The following is a 10,152-nucleotide window of genomic DNA, read 5'->3' as shown; positions in this document are numbered from 1 at the left end:
GTAAAATCTTGCTAAGGAAAGCAGATAAAATGTAGAGAGCTATTGCTAATTGAGATGGCAATATTTGGATTTTCCAAGGTTGCCTTCCTATCCAATATTTCATTCTATGTAAATTCACCTACACCCATCAGAAATGCCTGGTATCTTTCATGTTGTATACTCCAGGGACAGTTGACATAACATTATATAGAAAATGTTTCTTCTCTACTCTTGTCCAAGACCCATCTTTCATCTTTTCATGTCCTTTTATTACTTCTGCTGATGGTGAACCGTAAAAACTCCCACTTTCATGGGTTACTGTATTGGCTGAAAATCTTCATTAGAAGGATTAAATTACATCAAAATATAAGGGACTAGTCTATTATATTAAGTATATTATAAATTAGTTGGTTTTATAATGCATCACATTATTGTTTCAGTTAAGCTTCTTTATTGACTCTTTCCATGTGAAGTAAAGCTCATGAATTTCTGAAGGCAAGAAAGGATTGGTTGGATGGACAAAGACGTCAACTCTATTTTTCCTGCTCAAGCAAGAAAGAACTCAACATGCGCTGATCAGGCACAGAAAAGAAAGAGATTTTAATTTTTTAAAGGGTAGTTAAAGAGTATACAGCAAGGACTATTTACAAAATTGAGCAGATTTGAAGGAGCAAAACAAGTGATGGTAAAGTTAGTGACAACAAGGGAGCCATTATAAGTGGAGAATGCTATTATGAACTCAGTGAAGCCACCGGTGGAGATATTCACTCCATCCACAGAAGACAGAAACTCAGCCACTGCTATACAAGCACCCATGAGCAAGGGAGAGAACTGAGCAAATACATGCACCAAATTCTTTCTTCTCTGTCTTGATCGCTTGCTGGTACATCTTCTTTACTGAACCCAACCAGAATCAAAGGGCAAAGGCCTTGGTGATGAAGTCTTTAAGAGTCAGCACTCAGAGAAGGCAGGGGAGTAAGTAGATCTAGAGAGCCAGGAGAGGGTGTCCACAAAAACACATAGTGCAGTGTGACCGGTAGATATTTCATAACAGACAGAAGATATAGATCTATGCAGACAGAGCTTCCTGTCCCCAAACAGAATTAAAGACCACTGAGGCATGACTCTGCTAAGAAGCATTCTTGAAATAAAAAGCAATAATGTATCTTAAAGGTAAATTCTATTATACATTCAAATCCAATTTGCTTAAGAGGACAAAAAAGCTTATAAATTTTAATTTTAGTTATTATTGTTCTTAATCAAGTTTTGCAAAAGGATCTTAGATTTAATGGCACATTCTTGCAAAAGAACAAAAAAGAGAGCCCAAACTGAAGTGGGTATGGTGACTCCAACAGAAAATCTCTGCGAGGGGCTCTTGCTGGGCATGGATTTTAGTTCAAAGCATCCTGGAAAACTAGAGATATTATGTTATTGATTTCATATTATAATAAGAAAATTATGTGGTCATAAAAAACAGACATTTGTGATTTTTTAATCAGGAGCAAGGTCAGAGCAATGACTTAGAAGAGCAACTGGGTAGCCCTGTTTCAGATTAATTAAAGTAGAAGGAATAGCAGGAATGAAGACCACTGCCCAAGGAGGGGGTTAGGTGGCGTAATATCAGTAATAGACTTGATCTACAACAGTGTCAGGGGCAAAGAAAAAGGAGAAGTGCTAGGTTAGTGATTTAGTAGAATTAGAGGTTTATAGAGAGGAGAAATTGTGCAAAACACTTAGGAAGTAAGATAAAGAAGATGATATAATGAAGAGAAGAGATAATTCTCTGCAATATAAAATAGATAAGTTCATTTAGAGAAGTCAGCAGCTTAAAGCCATACTCATCCATTTCCATTTTATGGTATCGATGTACAGAACTAGGAAATAATTTTTAGACAGATAACGAAAATAGGTTTTCTGTGATGCCAGAAATCAATAGGTGCATTCTCCCTCTTCCTCCTGTCCTCAAAACTCCTCAAGAAAGGACTCTAGGGTATGTCAATAATTAAATACACACAAGGAGATGTTACAGTGTGAAGTCATTATAGAATAAAACAGACATTTTACATGACTCAGGATTAAGGAGTTAAACCCATGGTGGAAGTCTGAAAACATCTGGGTATTTTAAACTACCAACAAAACTTTGTAGACTGAGTATCACTCTAAGCAGCAACATTTTATATTTTCAAGAGATGTCAAAATACCAGTAACAAGTGTGCTATGTTAAACAAATATTTGCTATGTGCTAGGCACAGTGTCATGAGCTAGGGATACTAATGAATAAGAAAAATAAAATTTTTGCCCTCATGGATTTCGAACTGCATAAATACATTTTACTTTTGCAAGTGTCTTAGCTCTAGAGAGCCAAAAGTTGCTGATGAGTGCACGAGGTGAAAAGAATGAAGTAGCCTGGTAAGTTCTCCCTCTAATTAAGGACTGAAGGGAAGTAAATAAAATAACATTCATGACACTCTTGCAAAGCTTGGCCTATTGGACCTCAGAAGAAATACAAAAAAGAATTGGGAGAGAAGCTTTAACCAGAATGTACACTGTACTCTAAGCTCTATGAAAACTGAGATAACACGTATCTTGTTTATTGTACCTAATAACATGTAGATCCTCAGTAAACATTTACTTTTGAATAAAATTAGGAACAAGTATGTCTCTGAAACAATAAACAGTTAAAATATTTTGAAAAAAAAGAATTAATAAAAGGTCACTTCTTTACTCAATATTCAAACAACAATGTGGTATTTTTGTAAGAATTAATAGAAAGCTTAATGGATCTAATGTAATTTTGTTATATATATATACACACACACACACACATATAGATACACACACACAAACACACATATATGAAATACATACTTGATAAAAGAAGCATCACAATACACATTACCTAACACATTATTTAGAAGAATAATCAAGTTATCATCTCATCTTATACCAATACTAATGGAATTTAAGATAAATTAAATAGTTAAAGTTAAAAATCCCATAAAAGAGAGAGAAAAAATAGAAGCGACTATTAACATGCCAGTTCTTAATGGTTCACATTAACCCAAGGCCCCTGTGAAACAAGCCTGACTTTCACAAATTACTTTTTACTATTTCAACTTTGCCTCTGGCTTATAGCATTAGAAATAAGTGATCTGAAAGAGTTATGACCACTAGAGGGAAAAGGCATAAAATATTCTAAGATGTCCAAAACATTAGATTCCTTTTGTCTAAGCCAGTCAAGAACTCTAAATGATTTGTGGTGAGTTTTGAGAATCATATGGACCATCAAATTTCCCCTGAAACAGAGAGACCAAATTTAGAGCTTGAGTCAAGTTCATTTGGAATAGGGCTTATTCTTGTTGTTTCAATGAGAAATATTTTCACTACTTTATTTCCCTGAAAACTTTCTTGAATTCCTTAAAAAATCACTTAAAATGAATATGCTATTGATTGATTTATTAACAATTACTGAACTACTACCATGTGCAAAGTTCTGAATTAGTTCCTGGAGTGAATGAAGAAAAAAAACCAATAGCTAAAACATGTAAAAATTTCTTTCACAAAGGAAACTAAAAGCCAGGGAGAGTTTTTCATCTCTGAGACCCTGTTCAGATAATCACTGACATCTCTTGGCATATCTGGAGTTCTAGAGAGAACACAGCCTCCAGATCAGCATTTCTTTCAGTATTTAGCTTTAGGAACAGTCTCATGGCATCTGAAACAGATAACTCAGATGTACTGAAAGCTTACATTTATACACTTGAAGTTCCTTCTTCCATGGCAAAATCCCCTAAAGCTGTTCATTTGCGAAGTTCTCTGTTTCACTAAAATAATCTCAGTATTTATTAATGTCTTACATCTTTATGTGACACTATGCCCACATTAAGCTTTTTTTTCCAGCAGTAGAGCTCATTTTAATAACAATGAAGAAAATGTTACTCAGTCTACACATTTCTGAGCACATTCTTGGCTTAACTTCTCCATTCACCTAGTCTGAATTATAATTGTTGACAAAAGTAATAATAAGCTATTGTGTTTTAACTCTATATATATGCTGTCTGCTGGCAAACCTCTCATTTGTCTAATCAATACAGTCTTCCATTTTCCAGTCCTTTATATATTTACTATTTATAAATGACCAAATCAGTATTATACCTTTTAAACTAATTTATCATTTTGACTTTTCAAAAATATAAAATCCAGTTACCAGAAGAGACAGTAAAACAAGATTACAATGACTGTACATTAAGAGAAACAGAAAAATTAGAGGTACTGAAAATTGGAGATTCATTTTTTTAGTAATGTTCATCCTGACACTTTTTCCTTTTTTGCTTTGCTAAAGATTATTTCTTTTAAATTTCTTGATAAATGTGACTATAGGAGTAAATGTCATATTTATACTAAGTATTTTTCAGGTAAATTCATAATAATATTCTGCTAGGGAGAAAGGTGAGATAAGACAGCTGAAGAGGAGATACATAAAACAAGGATTTCCCAAGGGTCCATGAAAATGACTAATGGATTTTGGATTTTAAAGACAATGAGATGAAAGTTCTTACATACATACTATTAGAAAGGAAGAAAATTCAAAAGATATTTGTAGTTAAAGGCAAATACAAAAAATACAAAAATGGCTGCTGCTATAAGTAAACACTATTCAGTAAATATTACCTCCACTACGCACATGGGTTTTTCATTTCACTTCTAATTGGAAGAATAACTTCAACTGCCTGATTTCATTAAAAAGTTGTTTTATAAATATGCTAATCCTATGGTTATGAAGTTTACTATGAGTGGTATTTGGGTATGAGATTTATTTCCTCATAAATAATCTTTGAATCTTCTCCTCAATGTCTATGGAATTAAAAAAAATCTCAGTCCCACTTGGGACCTTGCATATCTTAACACAGCTTCCTCTCTGTACATTTATTTAGAACTTTAGTTTACAAACCTGTAGAAAAGAAGGAAGAAAAGAAAGTGAAGGAGAAGGAAGAAGAGGAAAAAAACAACAAAAGTAAGAGCACTGCTCTGTGATGGCATCCCAACCCACCCTGTGCATTCACACTCTTGTGTTTGAATTCATCTTATTATTTTTGTCTGACCAGTCATCTTCACTCTTCATAATTAAAACCTTCCCTTTTCTTTCAAATTCAGATCAAAATGCCCCTTCTTTATGAAAAGTTCCAAATAAATCGTATAGATTTAATGGTAAATTTAATATGAAACAATATTTTCATTTAATATTCCTCTTAGTATTTAATTCAATGAGTATATGATTCTTAATGCAGGGCCAAGTAATGGCTAAGCCTGGGAATAAAGTAATGAGAAGGAGAGAGGTAACCCCAACTCTGCTTTAACTTGGTATTTGTCTTCATGTGCATTTGTCCTATTTTTAGACTGCAAATTGTCAGAGAAAGAGTTATCTCTTACAATTTGATATCCCTTATGAAGCTCAAAGGATAGTTCCTTAATACATAGATGAAATATCACAGTAAATAACCCTCCCCCAAAATTATGCTAGACAGGTGTCAGCAAAGTGTTTCTCGTCAAGGGCCAGAGAGTGAATATTTTCAACTTTTCAGACCACATGGTCTCTGTAATAACTAATCAAAACTGCTGCTGTAGTGTGAAAGCAGCCATAAATAATACATAGGTCAATGGGCATAGCTATGCTCCAATAAAACTTTATTTACTAAAATAGGCAGCTGACCTAATTGGGCCCTTGGATTGCAATTTGTTAACCCTTGTGCTAAAGATTCTTATCGTCTTAGGTGGATTTCTGTGGTCAGATTCCTCTCTAGCCTTCTTGAACTACTTTGGCCTATGGAGTCATCTCACTTCCATGAATCCGTAAATCATCACTTGATAGCCACCCACACTTTGATGGTGCTGGACACTTCGCACTGTTTTATAAATAGTTGTTGAATCCAGTACCTTATCTGTATGGTCTCCTAGATTTTTGTATTGGCTTGTACCACTACTGACACTTAAATCAGAAGAGCTTTTCATTTTGACTGTGAAAAGGCCTTGCATTTGAGATATGGGTATGTTTATTACATTTTCTTCAAAAGACAACTCACCTGCTGTCCCAAAATCATGAAATATTCACAGTAATAAGATGTTCTATAATTTGCCCTGGAGTGTGGCTCAGTTGTTTAGAGCATTGACTCTGTAAACCCAAAAGTCGAGGGTTCGATTCCCTGCCTGTGTTGCAGGTTCGGAGCCCGGGCAGGGCACATTTGAGAGGCAACCAATCAAAGTTTCTCTCCCTCTTTCTTCTTCCCATTCCCTTCTCTCTAAAATCCATAAACATGTCATCAGGTGAGGATTAAAAAAGATGTTCTATAATTTAAGTGAAATGGTAGGTGTGACACTATGCCCAGTATACAGAATCTCTCAGGAGATATTCATTTAACTTTCTCTCTCTTTCCCAGACCAAGAATATTTTATACAGCATAATTGGAACTGAATTTTGATATAAATTTCCAGGACAATTTTTGAAAAAGTACTGGCTTTATTTTCACCAATTGTAAGAAAGAACAGAACAAAGGTTTGGAAATTCTGTAGCATAAGTAGATAAACATAAAAAATAGTTAGCAACAGATATGAATATTAGCTCATTTGTATTTTAAATCCAAAGAACACTTTGGGGTAAGTTTTCTATTGCTTTTTAGTCACCAACAGTAAATGCTCTGGGCCTCACTCAGCAGTGACAGGTAATTTATTATCTATCACAATAAATATGAACTTATAGTTGGAGATCAGAATGAATGTTATTCCAAGCAACAGTGGTTAAATTGACAAATTACTATCCACCATAAATAGAATAACCTTCGAAAGTTGTTGAGCCATAAAATTAACATCACAAAGACATCTGATGCTTGAGAAAGGACCCTGCATTAACCAGCAAATGGGGTCATCAGTCTCTCTGATAGATGGGTAGAGATTAATCCTGTTTGCTAGTTCATAGCAAATCATGTAATATTTATCTTCTCCTACACCAAAATACTACTCCCCAATGTCAGACATTTTTTAAAATATATATTAATATCCTTTCACCTTTTATGGCTACTGAGACTCTCATTCTTATTTCAGTTATAATAACCACACCCTATTTTGAACACGTCATGTTTAAGGCCACTTTAAGAGGACTGCAGTGTATTAGACTTTGGTACATCTAAGTGAATTGTGATAACATTTTATTTATGTGTGTTCTTGGTGAATTTATTTTTTGTCTTACATATTTGAATAGATTCTATTAACAATGCTAAGAAGTTTAGCCCAATAAGAGGCTGAACAATTAATTATTAACCACCATTAATCTCTAGGTTGATAACATTAAAAAGCAATCAAATTTCATTTTTCATTTTCTTAGGCTTAAAAGTTGATATTATTATTCCTCCAAAGTTGTGTTTTATAGACAAATATTATATCACACTGCAGGTAAATATAAATATTAAGAATATTGATTAAAACTGCATCTGTCCATACATACAAGGGGATCATATATTTCAGACCCAATTATCACAAATAAACATATGATTAGCTTGCAAAAAATACTTTCACAAGTGGTTCCATTTAAATTTTCTCAAAATGCAGAAACCATAAGTTATGTGCTTTGCCCCCACCTGCCTGTGTACTAGCTTCTAAACATACAGCAAATAAGGTTGCCTACTGTGCTTAAAAAAACTAAATAAAAAATGTAACTTTTTACATTTTTTCTTATGGATTTGGAGGCATTCTCACTTTACTCAGTTGTTCCTACACAGATATCTATAGCATTTATTTGATAATTAATTGCATATACTGTTTAGCATCTGCAACATTGTCTCTAACCAAATAAATGCTGCTCATTAACTTTTAACTCATATCTCTATGAATGAAAATGCAATTCATTATGTAGCTTTAAAATTATCAATGATGATCACTGTGTGTTGAAGCTGAGGGAGTAACAACCCTGAAGTTTAGCAAATACCTTGATTTTGTAGATATTAGCAGTGAGGTTCAAAGTGTTTTTAGTGATTTGTGTATCATCACGTACATTATTACAGGTGGTTCTAGGAATAAAATGGATGTTTAGCTTATTGCCTGATTCTCTTTTCTAGCCTTGCTTTGGCAATACAAGTGTGAACGTGGTGGTTAGCTCTACTGATCGAGTCCTCAACTTACCTTCTGAAGAAAAGGCACTTGGTCAATCTATAGACCACTTGCCCTTGACAGAAACTTTGTGTCTTGCTTCTTTGCCTTTTTTGGCACTGTCTGTATACATGATACCCACACACCACCACCACCATGATATCTAATTGTCATAAGTAATTTATGAAAACACCAAAGAAAAATGCACTCACTTGGCATCATGTACCTATGACCACCTATGAGCAGTTTTGTGACCCCCCAAATTCATTCACTAAAGCATTCTAAGTTGCAGGAAATGTGTGCAGTCAAGATATAGCAGAACGCAAAGTTCCCAGAGGTCAATTCCAAGGGGAGGGAGCGGGTCATGGTCAATAGGATTACCTCTGAGTCTGTCATTCTCTACAGTACATAGTGTTCTGTACATGTAGGCACTCAAGTATATTTGTTGATTTGGTTTCAGTTTGATTTAAAAATAGAATGTCTGGCAACCCATGGACCAAGTGTTCACAGTTGCTCATCGCTTGCCCACTGATTTAACATGACAAATCTTTAGTCAGGCTCCTCTTCTCCCCACGGGTCCCTGAACCTTGGCTTGCCCCCAGATGTGAGCAACTCAATTGTAAGACCAGCTGGCCATAGCTAAAAATGTTTCCTATCAAACACCCTGACCATCATGTCTGTTCACCTCCATTCACTTCACAATTTCCGCTCAAAAACTCCTGCTAGCTCTACTGGCAATTCCCCAGAGAGAAAAGGTTTTCTCTTTCTGACTTTGAGATGCTTACAAATTGTGAGGTTGTAGCTCTGCTGTCATAGTCTTTTTAAAATAAAGTTTCTCCCTACCTAAGTCCAGATTTGTTTTTATTTGACATCATTATTAGACTTAGGTCATAGAAGAGGACGTTTCCTTTACTGTCGCATGGCACTCATCTATAAAAAGCAGGAACCTAATATAATTATACTTTTGGCATTAGAATGCCCTATAAATCACACGAGCATACACTTTTTATTACTAACGACTCCTTTAGCATATTCAGGTAATAGCACTGATGTCAGTGGGTTCGTAATAGAGAACACGAGGTGTTCTGAGCTGCTGCCAACAGCACCGTCACACCCTTAGTCATAAAGGTACTGGCTGCAGGGAAGACTACTCAGAATCCTGTTCTATAGCCAAATTTTATTTTGAAAAGCAATAAGATAGGCCATCTGAAGAAATTTAGCATAACTGAAATCAGTGGAACTTCAGTGTGGTGTCTTAATACCATCTGAAATGCACTAAAGATAGCTGTTCCAGGATGTTAAGGCTTGAAATACGGTTACTGGTTTGAACTTAATGTATGAAGAATAATAAAACCATTTCACAGGGAAAATAATGTAACATAAAGTGAGATAAGAAAAGATGATCCGTGTATCTGGCATTAAGAATTCCACCTGCCGAAAACATTGTTATTAGAACAATTTGCTGTTATATCTTCTTTTAAATACCACATTATTTCCAACACAGTTACAGATGTGATTTTTACTTTTCTACTGACTCTATTCCAAGGTGTAAAAAACCTTTACAATTGGTTGATAGAGTTATCTGCTTTGCCCAGAATTAGAAAGTAAAGCCTGGAAAGTTCAGGAGGCGGCACCATAGACCGGGCTGTGCTCAGCAGCCCTTCTCTCGTCTTCAAAAAGAGCCTCAGTTTATTGGCGTCCACTCAATTGATTCCTTGTTTTAATGGAAGTTGAATTCTATTATTCATGCTTTGTAGAAAGTGGTATTTTCTAAAGAATGGAGGAGTTAATACCTTGGCTGTATTTTTAGAGATAATATGCAAGGAATATACTGAACTATAAATACATTTCAACCGTTTCAATTTCAATCTCTACTATTTGGAAGATCAGTCACCATTTAAATGAAGGAGACAAAGAAGTATCACCATATTGGGATTTTTTTGTTTGTTTTTAATCATTTATTGAAGCATATTTTATGATAAATAAAATGTGTCATTCTTATGTATTATAGGTTACTGATTTGTGGCTTTATCAATA

The sequence above is a fragment of the Phyllostomus discolor genome, chromosome 9, assembly GCF_004126475.2.
Source record: "Phyllostomus discolor isolate MPI-MPIP mPhyDis1 chromosome 9, mPhyDis1.pri.v3, whole genome shotgun sequence".
Taxonomy (NCBI): Eukaryota; Metazoa; Chordata; class Mammalia; order Chiroptera; family Phyllostomidae; genus Phyllostomus; species Phyllostomus discolor.
Note: the sequence above shows the minus strand (reverse complement) of the source record.